The sequence below is a fragment of the Onychomys torridus genome, chromosome 5 (genome assembly GCF_903995425.1).
Source record: "Onychomys torridus chromosome 5, mOncTor1.1, whole genome shotgun sequence".
NCBI lineage: Eukaryota > Metazoa > Chordata > Mammalia > Rodentia > Cricetidae > Onychomys > Onychomys torridus.
In genome coordinates, this window is record NC_050447.1 from 101,648,767 (window position 1) to 101,663,410 (window position 14,644).

Below are 14,644 nucleotides of genomic sequence, written 5' to 3' on the forward strand. Positions count from 1 at the left end.
TAGCTTTCAAAATTAGATGGCTTTCAATGGTATTTAAATGGTCTCTCCCCATCCTTATTTAAGCCATAGTTCACAATATTGTCCCTTGTTTTCTCATATCACATATTATGTTATACTATCCACTCACAGTTTTTTACTTGAATTAAAATATCATATGTTCTCAATTAGCACATTCATGTGAGCTTCCTTCTGATTAAGCACTCACCTGGTTCTTCATTTCTTTACTTTCAGCATTCTGTTACCTGTGTAAATCTGCTGCTCCCAATATTCCAACTCTCTACTTTCACTTTGCTTATACTTGACTATCCTCTTCCCTAAATGCACCCCTCTCCCAATGGCTCACTTGTAGTATTCTAGCTTTCTGATTTGGTCTCTGTAAAACACACGCAGAAAAAAAGGAAGATTTGAAGCTAAGCATTTCACATGAGAGACAACACACAGCTTATTGTTAGAGCACTAGGGGACCTCACTCTATACAATATGTTACAATTCTACCAGTTTATCCAGTTTTTATTATTTCATTTAATTTACAGATGATATTCCGTTATATATATATGTGTGTGTGTGTGTGTGTGTGTGTGTGTGTGTGTGTGTGTATATATATATATATATATATATATATATATATATATATATATAATTTTCATTACCCATCAGGCTTTGACTTTCTCTGCAGCTCATTCCTGTTCCCATGGTCACTGTTTACTTTCCTTGTTTCTGTGGTACTTGAGGTTATATATGTACATCTGAAGATTTGGAGCAAGAACCACAAATAAAAGAGACCAAGTGGTGCTTGTTTTTCTGGACCAAGGTCCTCTCATGCAGCATAATATTTCCCACTTTTATCCTTTTCCCAGCAAAAACCATAGAAATTTCTCATCTCTGTCTTCCCAGCTTTGTGATATTAAACATCAGAGACTGAGAGGACAGTAATTAATGGTTTTAGAATAAGATGAAGTCAATATTATCACAAAATGCCTTATTCACATACTTTACTTCTGCTGTCAACTTGACATAAACACAGAATCAACAGTGAAGAAGAACCCTCAACTGAAGAATCAAGCAGTTCAGATTACCACAAAGTCATATATATGAGGCACTATCTTAATTGCTGTTGCACTGTGAGTGGTACAATCTTTAAGCAGATGTACCTGGACAGTATAAGAAAGGTAACTGAGCAAGATAAGGAATCCATGACATAAGTATTGGTTCTCTATGGTTTCTACTTGAACTTTCTGCCTTGAGACCCTGCTTTAGCCTCACTTAAGTATAGACTGTAACCTGCAAGTTCAAAGAAACTTTCTTTCCCCAAGTTGCTTTTGTTTGGGTGTTTAATACAGTAATAGAAAGCAAATTACAAAACTTCATTAGTCCAGAATAAATGTAAGATGGTGCTAAGGAAAACCATTTCATACTTACATTATAACACATCTAATAGTTCAGAGTACTTAAGTATAGAATGATCATATAGCATTTGGATTGTCTGTCAATACACTACAAATATTGTCTGATAAGTAGCCAGTATCCCAGACAAGTAAGGTAAGTCAATAATTATAATAAATCATATAAATGGGCTGATAAATGAAAATTGCTTTATCATTTCAATAGATAAAGAAAAAGCCTTTGGTAAACCCAACATCCCTTCATAATAAAAGTCCTAGAGAGAGGCAGACTGGAGAGAATGTATCGCAAAATAGTAAAAGCTATATATGACACACCTACAGGCAATATCATTCTAAATAGAAACAACTGGAAAAAAATCTATTAAAAAATCAGGAACAAAAAATGGCTATTCATCTTTCACACTCCTTTCAATAGAGAAGAAGCAATTATAAAAGACTAGGAAAACAAAGGAATGCAAATGGGAAAAGAAGTTTAATTACACATATTTTCATATGATAAGATATTATACATAGGGCATCTCAAAATTGTACCATAAAACTTCTAAAATGATTGAAAATTCCAGTAAATTGATAAAATTCAAAATTAACTTTAAAAACCGAATAACTTTTCTATGTATCAATTCCAAAGATGCTGAGTAAGAGCTCATGAACAAATCTCCATTCCATGGAGACTCAAGGAAAGTAAAATACATAGTAATAAACCTAGTCAATAGGCATGAGGTCTCTACAATGAAAACTTTAAATCACTAAAGAAAGAGATTGAGAAAAAGACTTCTCATACCCATAGATTGGCTGAATTAATATTGTGATAATGATTGATTTACCAAAACTAATTTACAAACTCAGTGTAATCCAAATGAAAACCCCTACAAGATTCTTCACAGTAACAGGGAAAACAAGAACACATTGTAAAATTTATAGGGAACCACAGAAGACCAGAGAATGAAAGCCTTAGGGATTACCCTGCCAGATTTCAAGTTACAGAGATACAACAACAAAAGCAGTATAGCACTGAGACAGACAAAAAAATGACATGTAAATCGAAGAAACAAAATAGAATTCTCAAACATGAATATAAGTAGCTATAGCTATCTAGCATTTGACAGGATGCCAACACATATGCACTCTGGAGAAAAGACAGCATCTTCAACAAATAGTACTGACAAAATTGAATGTCCACATGTAGAAGAATGAAACTAAATTCCCATCACCTTCTTCAAAAATCAAGTCCAAATAAATTAACGGCTTCAGTGTAAAACCTGAAATGCTGAAACTCTTAATAGAAAACTCCAATAGAGTATTACTGAATATATGTGTAGAAAAATACTTTCTCATCAGGGCTCCATTTGTCCAAGAATTAAGGACAACCATTTTCAGGTTGGACCTCATAAAACTAAAAAATTTCTAAGTATCTAAGGAAATAATTCATTGAAGGAAAAGGAAACCCATGATAGAGAATTTTCCCAGCTATATATCTAACAGAAGATTAATATTCAGAATATATAAAGAACTCTAAAATAAGAGTCAAGAAAATAACCCAATAAAAAAGTGGTGAATTTGAACATATAGTTGACAAAAAATGAAAATTGTTGAGAAATATCCTAAAATATGTTCATAATTCTTACTAATCAGGGAAAAGCAAAATAAAACAAATTTGAAATTTCAGCTTATCCCAGCAAAAATGGCTAATATTAAAAATCTTAAAAAACACACACAAAAAAACCACTCAATGGCAAATGTTGGCAAAGATGTAGAGAAATGAAATGGGAACCCTCATTCAGTACAGATAACATTGCCAATTGATGTGGCCACCATGGATTTCAGTGTGGAAAATTTTCAGAGTTAAAATAACTTTCACATATGACTCAACTATACTACTCCTTGTAATATAGTCAAAGGACTTGGCATTCTACTCTGTAGATACACACTTAGTTGTGCTCACTGCCAATCTATTCACATATAACAAAACAAAACAAAACCCCTAAATATCTTCTAACTGGCATACCCAGCCCCAAATGCTGCATCTACAATTACCCCCTAGACCTTAGACTCAGCAAACATCATGGAAGACAGGGAGGAAAGACTGTATGAGCCTGAGGATTAGGAAATCTCCCACAAAATTGTGTCTTCTAGATATGACAAGGAAGCTACACTTGTGACATCTCATTAATATGGTGGTTTAAACTAGCCCTGAACAATAACAACACTAGTGACATGCCCATGGAGTCCTACCCATAGACGAAGAGCTGGAAGCAGTTAAAAACAGTTAATGACTTCTGAGAGAGAATTACTGTTTCTCAGGAATAAGCCCCTGTAAATGGTTACTCAGTATCAAACCCTAAAAACATTTGCATATAAGAAATACAAAATGAATTAAGCAGGTCTCAATCATATGCTAATTTAAATATGCAGATACATACATGTGTTATTGTAAATATATGTATATATGTATGTTACTGCAGCAATAACAATTAAAGAAAAGGAGGCCATGAATTTTCCAGGGAGTGGGGACATAAGAGGAGCTGCAAGAAGGAGATAGAAATTTAATTATTCTAATTAAATGAAAAGTATTAAATATGAAATAAAATAAACACAAGAATTTTGAGCAATTGCTAATTCAGAATCTAGCATTCCTCAAGAGTAAATTTTTGTTTTTCAAGAAGAGACCCATTCCTCCAAGCATGTAATTCAAGAGAGAAAATTTTAAAGGAAATTCCACAGCAATCCATTATCAAGAGGAGTCTCAGAAGTAGAAGAGCTGTATAAGAGGTCAGCTGTTGTTTTGAAGGATCATTTGGTACTTGAGTATCATGAAATAGGCATCAACCTAATTACAACATCTGTACAGGCAGAAGATAGATTATAAAATGCAAAAAGGCAAGTGTTTTTATTGGCTGACTGAAAGGATGCCTGCACAGGGAGGGTAGTCCTCATTTCACCTCCACTTTTACTTTAAACATCAAAAGGATAGTCAGGTGTGTATTAATTATAAGTTAGTAATTTTGGTGCCTTTATGCTATAACTGTTTAACACAGATTAATGAAAAACTAGGGGTGTAAAATATATGTAGATTCAAATGGATTCAGTGAACCCATGTGATTAAAAGCTTTCAGACATCTATGTATTTTATAATAAACTATGAACTAACTCACAGGATTTGACAGTGGGTAACCAACAGATTGCTACTTAGTTTAAGACAGGAATTTGGCAAAAGAACTAGGAAGAAACTTGTTTCATTTTTATTACCAAAAGAACTTTGTGTATCCTCAGTACACATACAGCCCCCCTCCCCCCCCCCCAATTCTTATTACTTCTTTGGGAATTTTGTACACTGCATTTTGAACGAATTCACTCCCCTCTCTCAATTCCTTCCTGTTATATCCTATACTTCATCTTCTCTCAATGTATGTCCTCCTCTTTATAAATCCAATCAACTATAGTTCATGCCGCCTGGGCAGTCTTGAGTGTATGTTCTTACACTGGTATATAGCATAGTATACCTAAAAGGGACTACATCTTTAATACTGAATCTCCCTGCCTCGGAAGTGGGCAATACACCCTTAACTAGGAGTGGAACTTCTTGACCAATTTCCCTTTACATATTGGTTTCTGTGTGTGTGTGTGTGTGTGTGCGTGTGTGTGTGTGTGTGTGTGCGTGTGCATGTGTGTGCATGTGTGTGCATGTGTGTGTGTGTGTGCGTGTGCGTGTGCGTGTGCGTGTGTGTGTGTGTGTGTGTGTGTGTGTGTGTGTGTCAGGGGGAGTTCTGGCTTCAGCTATTGCGGGACTTATATGTGCTCTCATGACTACTGTGAGTTCACATATGCAACTGCCTGATGTGTCCAGAAAACACCATTTCCGGAGGCTGCAGAGATGTCTCAATGGTTAAGAGCACTGGTCTTCCAGAGGACCTAGGATCAATTCCCAGCACCCACATGACAGCTCACACCTGTCTGCAACTCCAGCTCCAGGCGACCTGACACCCTCACACCAACGCACACAAAATAAAATAAATAAATTATTTTTAAAATAGGAAAAGAAAATGTCATTTTTTTTTGTAGTTGTTATCTAACAGTGGGTTGTAGAGTCTTTCCAACTTTCTGTAATGACTCTTGAAACTTGGGGATAGGAGCATTCTATAAATATCTGGTTCAGGTCTGAGCTTTTCATAGTCTTTTATTTTCAGAACATTGAGCAGTTATATTCATCACCATCTATTATAAGAAAAAAATTATCTGATCAATACTGAAAGATGCAGTAATCTAAAATGTGCTGGGTAATTTTATGCCAATTTAACACAAACTAGACTCATATTTGAATTGGAACTTTAATTGAGAAAATGCTCCAACCCGATTGGCCTGTGGGCAAGTCTGTGGTGCATCTTTATATTGATGTTGGTATGAGAAGTCCCAGTGTATTATGGGTGATGCCACCCCTGGGCTGGTAGTCCTAGGTTCTATAAGAAAGCAGGCTGAGTGATCTGAGAGATGCATGCCTGGAAGCAGAATTCCTCTACATCAGGGCCTGACTCCTGGTTTCTGCCCTGTCTTTAATGATAGATTTTGATGTGGAAATCTAAGCAAGATACATTTCCTCTGCAAATTGCTTTTGGTCATGGTGTTTAATAACAGAAATAGAAAACCTAAGGCAAATTTGTATCAGGCCATAAGGTTCTGCTGTGACAAATCTGATCATGTTTTGGGGAAGGATTGTCAAAGGACTTTAATACTGGGCTAGGTAAGATATTGAGTGCTTAGAGTGTAGTGAACTATTGTGGATACTTGGAAGATAATGGTGCTTAGAGCAGCACAGACAATGAAGGCCTGGCTTGGGAAGTTTGAGAGTCCCTCAAACATCCTGTCAGAGCTATTCTTGCAATGCTTTGAATTAAGAATCATTAAAGTGAAACCTTTGCTTTACTGGAATAATTGATGTTGGTCAGCTGGAGCTGAGCAATTAGTGATGATTAAGAAGAGACCAGCATCACCAAGGATTTTACATCGGGGAATATTTCCTCAGGGTCAGCACACAGAAGCTGTGATCAAGATGGGCCGAAGCTATATCTCAAGCTGGCAGCTAAACTTGGCGATGTGGAGAAGTCACTTGACTGGTACAGATTTTGAAGGCATGTAGGAATCACAGAGAAAAGCTGAGGCTTGGCACTGTATAGAAGGAATCAAGTCTCTTTATAAAGGCCCAAAGAGGCCACTGGTGAAGGGAAGCCTCGGTTGCAAAAGAAGTTTCAGAATTTCTGGGGTCATGGGAAGAAGTTGAAGATAGTCTCCATATGGAAAAGGATTAGAGTCCCTGAACAGAGCTCAGGATACAGTGTTGATGAAGGTGCAACCCATTTGGGAGATGCTAGTAGCATAGGATGACTGCCAAGGATAGCAGTAGCTGTGGGGTGGAACCAGCCTGGGTCTGGAAGGCAAGCTTTGTGTACCATGAATAGCAGAACAGAGAAGCATTATGGTCCAACCCCAGAAAATCATGAGTGAATCCCACACATTGGACTCTAGTTTGTTTATACTATTGGATTTTCATTTTGCTTTGTTCAAATTTAATACTAGGATATGATTCTTAATTCTGGGAGTAGGAAAGTATTTAAATTGTTATTATTTGGATAAAGAAAATGTGGCACATATACATAATGGAGTACTACTCAGCAGTAAAAAAACAATGATATCATGAAATTTGCAAGCAAATGGATGGATCTAGAAAATGTCGCCTTGAGTGAGGTAATCCAGACTCAGAAGGACAAACATAGTATGTACTCATTCATAAGTGGATACTAAATGGGAGGGAAGGAATGGCCATACTGCAATCCACAACTCCAGAGAGGCTAACTAAAGGATAAGACCCTAGGAGGGACACATGGATGACCCTGCGAAGGAGAAGTGGATGAGATCTACATGGGTGGACTGGGTGGGGTTGGGGGTGGCAGAAGGCCAGGAGTAGAGATGAGAACATAGGGAATTGGGAGGGTCAATCTGGAACAGGGACAGAGTAGGAGGGCAGGGAGGAAGATACCATGATAGATGAGGACATCATGGGACTAGGAAGAGGCAGGGTGCTAGGGAATCCACAAGGTTGACCTCACCTTGGTCTGCTGGCAGTGGTCCAGAGGGTGCCTGGACTGGTCTGTTCTGGTGTCCAGCCTAGCAAATAACCTAGCTGTCATCATAGAGCTTTTGTCCAGTGACAGATGGAGGCAGATACAGAGATCCATGGCCAAGCACCAGGCTAAGCTTCAGGAATCCAATTGATGAAAGAGAGGAGAGATACTGCATTCAAGTGACGTCGAGATTATGATGGAGGACATGCATAGATGACCAGCCACACTAGTGGAAGCCCATGAACTGTGGACTGGTGGCTGTGGAGCGCCCATGGGACTGGACTAGGCCCTCTGGACACGGAAGATGGTTGTTTGGCTGGAACTGTTTGGGGGGCACCCAGGCAGGGGGATTGGGATCTGTTCCTGGTCTATGAGCAGGCTTCTGAAATCAGATGCCTGTGGTGTGACACCTTGCACAGCCTTGGTGCAGTGGGACGGGACTTGGACCTGCCTAGGCTCAGTGTGCTGGGCTCTGCTGTCTCCCCATGGGAGACCTTGATTTGGGGGATGTGGGGATGCGGGGTGCCTTAGGAAGGGGGGCTGGGAGTGGGAGGAGGGAGGAGGGGGATCTGTGGATAGTATGTGGAGTGAGTAGAAAATTTCTTAATAAAGAGAAATGAAAAAAATAAATTGTTATTATTGATATTTTTATTATTATTATTATTTTACAGGAGCCTTCTATTAAGAACCTTTGAAGAATTGGAGAGATTTTTAGATATTTATTTTAGAAAGACTGCAGATGTTTTAGAGACCATGGATATTTGAGAGAGGCTTGAAACATAAAAGACAGTTAAGATAGTTTGTGTTTTTAATTATGCATTATCTTTCTTTTCTTAAGTTTGTATATTTTTATTTTATTTCTTTTATAAGCAAATCAAATCATTTCTCTCTTCCCTTTCCTCCATTAAAACCCTCAAATATACCTTGCCTCTCAAATTAGCAGCCTCTTTTTTTCATTAATTGTTCTTACCCATATAAATACACATATACACACATTCACATATTCCTAAATATACATAAATATAATTTTCTCAGTCTGTATAATGTTACTCTCTCTCTCTCTCTCTCTCTCTCTCTCTCACACACACACACACACACACACACACACTCACACACGCACGCACGCGCACACACATGCTTTGGGGGCTGAGTGTTTGGTTTGGGGTAATCCATTGGTGTTCTTGTCCCAGGGAAATACTTTCTCCTGCTCCTAGCGTTCCTAGCTGTCTGTGGATCTTTGTGTAGGGTTGAGGCTCCTTACCTTTCCCCCACTAATGCCAACATGTCTGTCAATACTTTCCTTATTCCATTCATGTTTTGGCAGCCATTTTGGAGTTATTTTATAGGTATAGCTTCTGACATTCATTGGAGAAACAATCCCATTGCAAACTCCATGATCCTCTGCTCTTAAAATCTTCCTTCTTTCACAATGATTCCTTAGCTTTAGGTGTTAGAATTGGGGTCCATGGCTCTGAATTCTGATTGACTGTAGTTTTCTATGATGGTCTCCGTCTATTGCAAAGATAAATTTCCTCATGATGGGTGAGGTATGAGGACAAATATTTAGAACACAGTTAGAGAATATGCTGGTTTAGTAAAGGGGCAGTTCTAAGTTCTCCTCCAAAATGCATAACTTTACTATCCCTGGGTTTTGGCTAAGTTTCCTGTATAGGGAATGATTTTCCACTTGCTGAGAGTATCTTAAATTCATTGAGAGAAATATTGGTTATCACAAAAGTATGTAGGCCACTACTGCACCTTCAAGTTATTGCACAATGCTTGTGTCGATGTTAGAGTTCACAGATGTCACAGCTGGGTAGGACTGTTGGTTGCTTCTCTCCTTTGAAGCTTGTATGGCACCTTCTGATAACATTAAAGTCCTCAGGAAGGAGGCTTCATGTCCATTTCAGGGGCCTCTAAGACCTGTGTCTGAAGTGTATAGTGTCTTCAGCGAGAGAAACTTTCATTCTACCTCTTGGGTATAACCAAGGGCAATAAAATAGCTTATATGTATTGATACACCAAATTACATGTATTACAGGTATTTTAGTTATATAATTAATAGTATGATTCCTGATGATATTTTCAAACATTCTTACAGTTATTTTACCCATCTCCTTCCTTCTGGATTTGTCTCCATCCCCATTACCTTAAGAAACCCACCCCCATTTTTCCATTTACCACTATAGTTCACTTATAGCTTACTATCCCCTTCTTGTTGTTTGCACACACTCTCACTGTGCAATGGAAAGAGACTTATTTTTAAAGTGTTTGAATTTTTAACGACTGTGGGACTTTTAACGTTTAAAAAATGTTTTATTTTTTGATGGAAATATTTTGATGGTAACATGTCATCTTGGAGACAAATGAAAGCTGGTAATTAGATAGTGGATGCATTTGTGTGTTAAGTTACTAAGGAGTCAATTGTGACTACTTTTATGTCAACTTGACACAAACTAGAGTCACTGTAGGAGGAAGGACTTCACTTGAGAAAATGCCTCCACCAGATTGTTCTGTAGGCAAGTAGGTAGTTCATCTTCTTGACTGATGATTGATATGAAAGAACTCCATTCACTGTGGATGGTGCATCTCTGTGCTGATGTTCCTGCGTTCTTTAAGGAGGTGGGCTAAGCAAAGCGTAGTAATAAAGCCAGAAAGCACAACTCCTCCATTGTTGATAGATAAGTTCCTGTTTCCAGGTGTATGACTTGAAATTTGGTTCTTGGTGTTTCTCAATTGAGTGGCAGTACCATCATTACTATGGTGGCTCTTTTAAAGGTGGACAGTATAAAAACAACAGGTTCTTAGAACTTTACAGATCTTTCTTGAGGAGAAGTCACTGCAGAATGGAAGCAGAGTGAGGGAATAAAAGGCAAGTTGTGAGTCAAAGGATAACATGAGGACACACTTTTTGCAAACTCAGTGTCCACTCTGTACCAAAGGCCTGTCTATTTTATCCACCTTGACCTTGAACACATAATATACAGTCATTAGGAAGAGCCAATCTGTTTTACTTGTAAGTTAGTCTTACTACTAAAAAGCTTAGGCACTGGCCAGCTCTGAAAAATGATTCCCAGTATTTAAGAGTTTCTGAGATGCTAATATTGATATTCCTCTCAGCATTATTGCAATTTAAATTGTTTCTGCTCATTCCATATAACCTACTAGAGTACAATTGCCTTTATTGGATATCTACAGTGAACTGTCAGGATAACAATGGAAACTGCCCTGCTGCAAACAAGGTAAAGAATCAGAGTTTTTTCCAAGCTATGACTAAAATTTCTATGCTACAAAATGTAAAACTAGGAAAAGTTGCTTTTTAATAATAAAGCCCAGATAGCCAATTACATCTATCCAAAAACAAGCAAGAGTAACATCTAAAATGTAAGCCTCAGAATGCCACTCCAGGCACACTTAGAGTTGTAAATGAGTGGGTGTCTGCTGGATGAGTCCTCCAGGCCCCAGCTTGTACTCCTCTTATATGCCTAGGCCATCCAGAGTCTCACAGAAATGCATGTCAGCCAGGCAAGTGCCCCAGAGCTTTGTGTTTATCACCTCTTCATATGTTAGCCCAACTGAAGTTACTTTCTTTTTTAAATGTTTTTTTTATATTTTTTATTTTATAATTAATTTAATTTTACATATCAGCCACAGATTCCCCTATCCTCCCTCCTCCCACCCCCCAGAATTCCCCCTCAATCCTCCCTCCATTCCCACCTGCTCCAAGGCAAGGACTTCCCTGGAGATTCAGCTCAGCCTGGTAGATTCAGTTGAGGCAGGTCCAGTCCTCTCCTCCCTACACCAAAGCTGAGCAAAATGTCTCAGTATAGGCTCTAGGTTACAAAAAGCCAGCTTATGCACCAAGGACAGGTCCCAGTTTCATTGCCCGGGGGCCTCCTAAATAGTGCAAGCTAATCAACTGTTTCACTTATCCAGAGGGCCTGATCAAATTCCATGGGGGCTTCTCAACTATTGGTTCATGTGTTTCCACTAGTTTGGCTCTTTGTCCCTGTGCTTTTTCAAATAATGGTCTCAATATCTCTTGCTCATATAATCCCTCCTCTCTTACACGCTGGCTGATTGGACTTCTGGAGCTACACCTAGGGCTTGGCCATGGATCTCTGCATCTGCTTCCATCAGTCACTGGCTGAGAGTTCTATCATGATAGTTAGGGTGTTCAGCCATCTGATCACCAGAGTAGGTCAGCTCAGGCTCTCTCTCAATCATTGCCAGTAGTCTATTGTGGAGGTATCTTTGTGGATTTCTGGGGACCTCTCTAGCACTGTGCTTCTTCCTATTCCCATGGAATCTTCATTTATCATGGTATCTCTTTCCATGTTCTCCAACTCTGTTCCTGATCCAGCTGGCACCTCCTACTCCCCTAAGCTCTCTTTCGACCAAAGCTTGCCCTCCATCACCCCCCACTCACATCCAGTTTGCTCATGTAGAACTCATCATTTCTCTGTCATCGGGCAATCCCTTTGTCTTTCTCAGGGTCCTCTTTACTAGGTAGCTTCCCTGGAGTTGTGAGTTTCAGTCTGGTTATCCTTTATTTTACATCTAGTATCTACTTATGAGTGAGTACATACATGTTTGTCCTTCTGAGTCTGGGTTATCTCACTCAGGATGATATTTTCTAGTTGTATCCATTTGCTTGCAAACCTCATGATGTCATTGTTTTTCTCTGCTGAGTAGTACTGCATTGTGTAAATATACCACATTTTATTTATCCATTCTTCAGTTGAAGGGCATCTAGGTTGTTTCCAGGTTCTGGTTATTACAAATAATGCTGCTATGAACATAGTTGAGCATGTGTCCTTGTGGTAAGACTGAGCATTCCTTGGGTATATGCCCAAGAGTGGTATAGCTGGGTCTTGAAGGAGATTGGTTCTCAATTTTCTAAGGAAGCGCCAGATTGATTTTCAAAGTGACTGTACAAGTTTGCATTCCCATCAACAGTGTAGGAGTGTTCCCCTTACTCCACATCCTCTCCAACATAAGCTGTCTTCAGTGTTTTTGATCTTAGCTATTCTGATGGGCATAAGATGGTACCTCAGAGTTATTTTGATTTGCATTTCCCTGATGATTAAGGATGTTGAGCAATGCCTTAAATGTCTTTCACCATTTGAACTTCTGTTGAGAATTCTCTGTTTAGCACTATAGCCCATTTTTTAATTGGACCATTAGTTATTTAGATGTCTAATTTCTTTAAATGTTCTGGATATCAGCCCTCTGTCAGATGTAGGGTTGGTGAAGATCTTTTACCATTCTGTAGGCTGTTGTTTTATTTGTCTTATTGACCATGTCCTTTGCCCCACAAAAGCTTCTCAGTTTCAAGAGGTCCCATGTATTTGTTGTTTCTCTCAGTGTGTGTGCTACTGGTGAATTCAATAAAAAAAGAAATACCAAATAAAATTCCAGCTAACCTGAAGATGGAATTTGAAAATTTAGTTGCCAAATTAGACAACTCAGAGGAAAGCCTTATGAAACACAAGGGATCAAGTCAAAGATAGACTATCAGGTTGTATGGGTTATTTCTTGTCAACTTGCCACACAGAGGAGTCATCTGACAAGATGCAACCTCAATTGGGAAAATACTTCCATCACATTGACCTGTAGAACATCCTGTGTTGTTTTCTTGATTAAGATTAGTGTGAAAAGGCCAAACATACTCTAGGTAGTGACACACTAGGGCAGGTGGTCCTAGGTTGTATAAGAAAACAGGCTGAGTAAACCATGAGGGGCAATCTAGTAAGCAGCATTTCTTTGTGACCTTTGCTTCAGTTCCTTCTTCCCAGTTCCTGCTTGAACTCCTGAGCTGGCTTCTTTCACTGTGAAGACACTGTGTCCTTGGAGTCATTTGACACATCTGGTTCTTAAAATCTTTCCATCTCTTCTTGCACGTAGATCCCTGAGCCTTGAAGGAAGTGAAGGGCTTGATAATGACATCTCATTTAGGGATGAGTGCTCTAAGGTCTCTCTTGCTGTCTGCACATTGTCTGGTTTGGGGCCTTTGTGTTCGTTGCTATCTACAGCAAGAAGAACTTCCTATGATAAGGGTTGAGCAAGGCACTTATCTATAGGTATAGCAATATGTTCCTAGGAATTGGTATGCTGCTATGTTCATTCAGAAGAATGATAGTAGTAGATTTTTCCCTAGAACCCAAAGGGAATAAAGTCCAAATATTGGTCTCAGAATTTTTATAGAATAAATATAAAAATTCCAAATCAATGGCATAGACTAGCTCTTTAATGGGATCACAAAATAACCTTATTCTGAATAAGGAAATACCCAACTATATAATTATAAGAGACATGGATAACAACAAATGGTAAGAACAAGGAAATAAGCACCACATTACAGTTATTATAATAAACATAAAGAAGAAAGTAATGATAATCAAAACTTTGAAACTGCAAGAGAAAATCACAAGTCACATGTTTAAAAAATCTATCAGAGTAACAGCTGAGTTCTGAATGAAAAATTTAAAGTCAGAATTGTATGCCTCTGTGCACTTCTAGCTCTAAAATACCACAGAAACAAGCCCAGACAACTCTACCCAGCAAAACTCTTTGACATAGTTGAAGGAGAAAAAAATCATTCATGATATAAACAGTTTTGAAAAAATTCAAATGTACTAAATCAGCCCACAGAGAATATCATAAACAATACTTAAGACTGAAAAAAGGAATAAACATAGCCAACAGTCTCAGAAAGAAAACAAATGAAGCTGTAAATGTTGAAATACAAAATAGAGCTAAGAATATACAGCAAAAAATAGCAACATTATAACAGCAATTAACACACCTTTCAATAATCAACTTAAATATGAATGGCTCTAATTCCCCAGTCAAAATAATGAAATTAGTAGATAAAGAAACAAAACTTATCCTTTTCCTCTAAAAGAAACTCAACATATGTTCAAGAATAGGTACCAACTTAGAGTGAAAGGATCCAGAACAGTATTCCAAGCAACTGGGACAATAAATTAAGCAGGCATCTCTATCCTAGTACCTGAAAAAAAATAGGCTTAAGGCCAAAATAATTAAAGAGCAAAACCAAGCTAAACTCAACTCCAGTAGACAAGAATAAAAAATAAAAATCAGTGCAAAAATAATAAGAGAAAA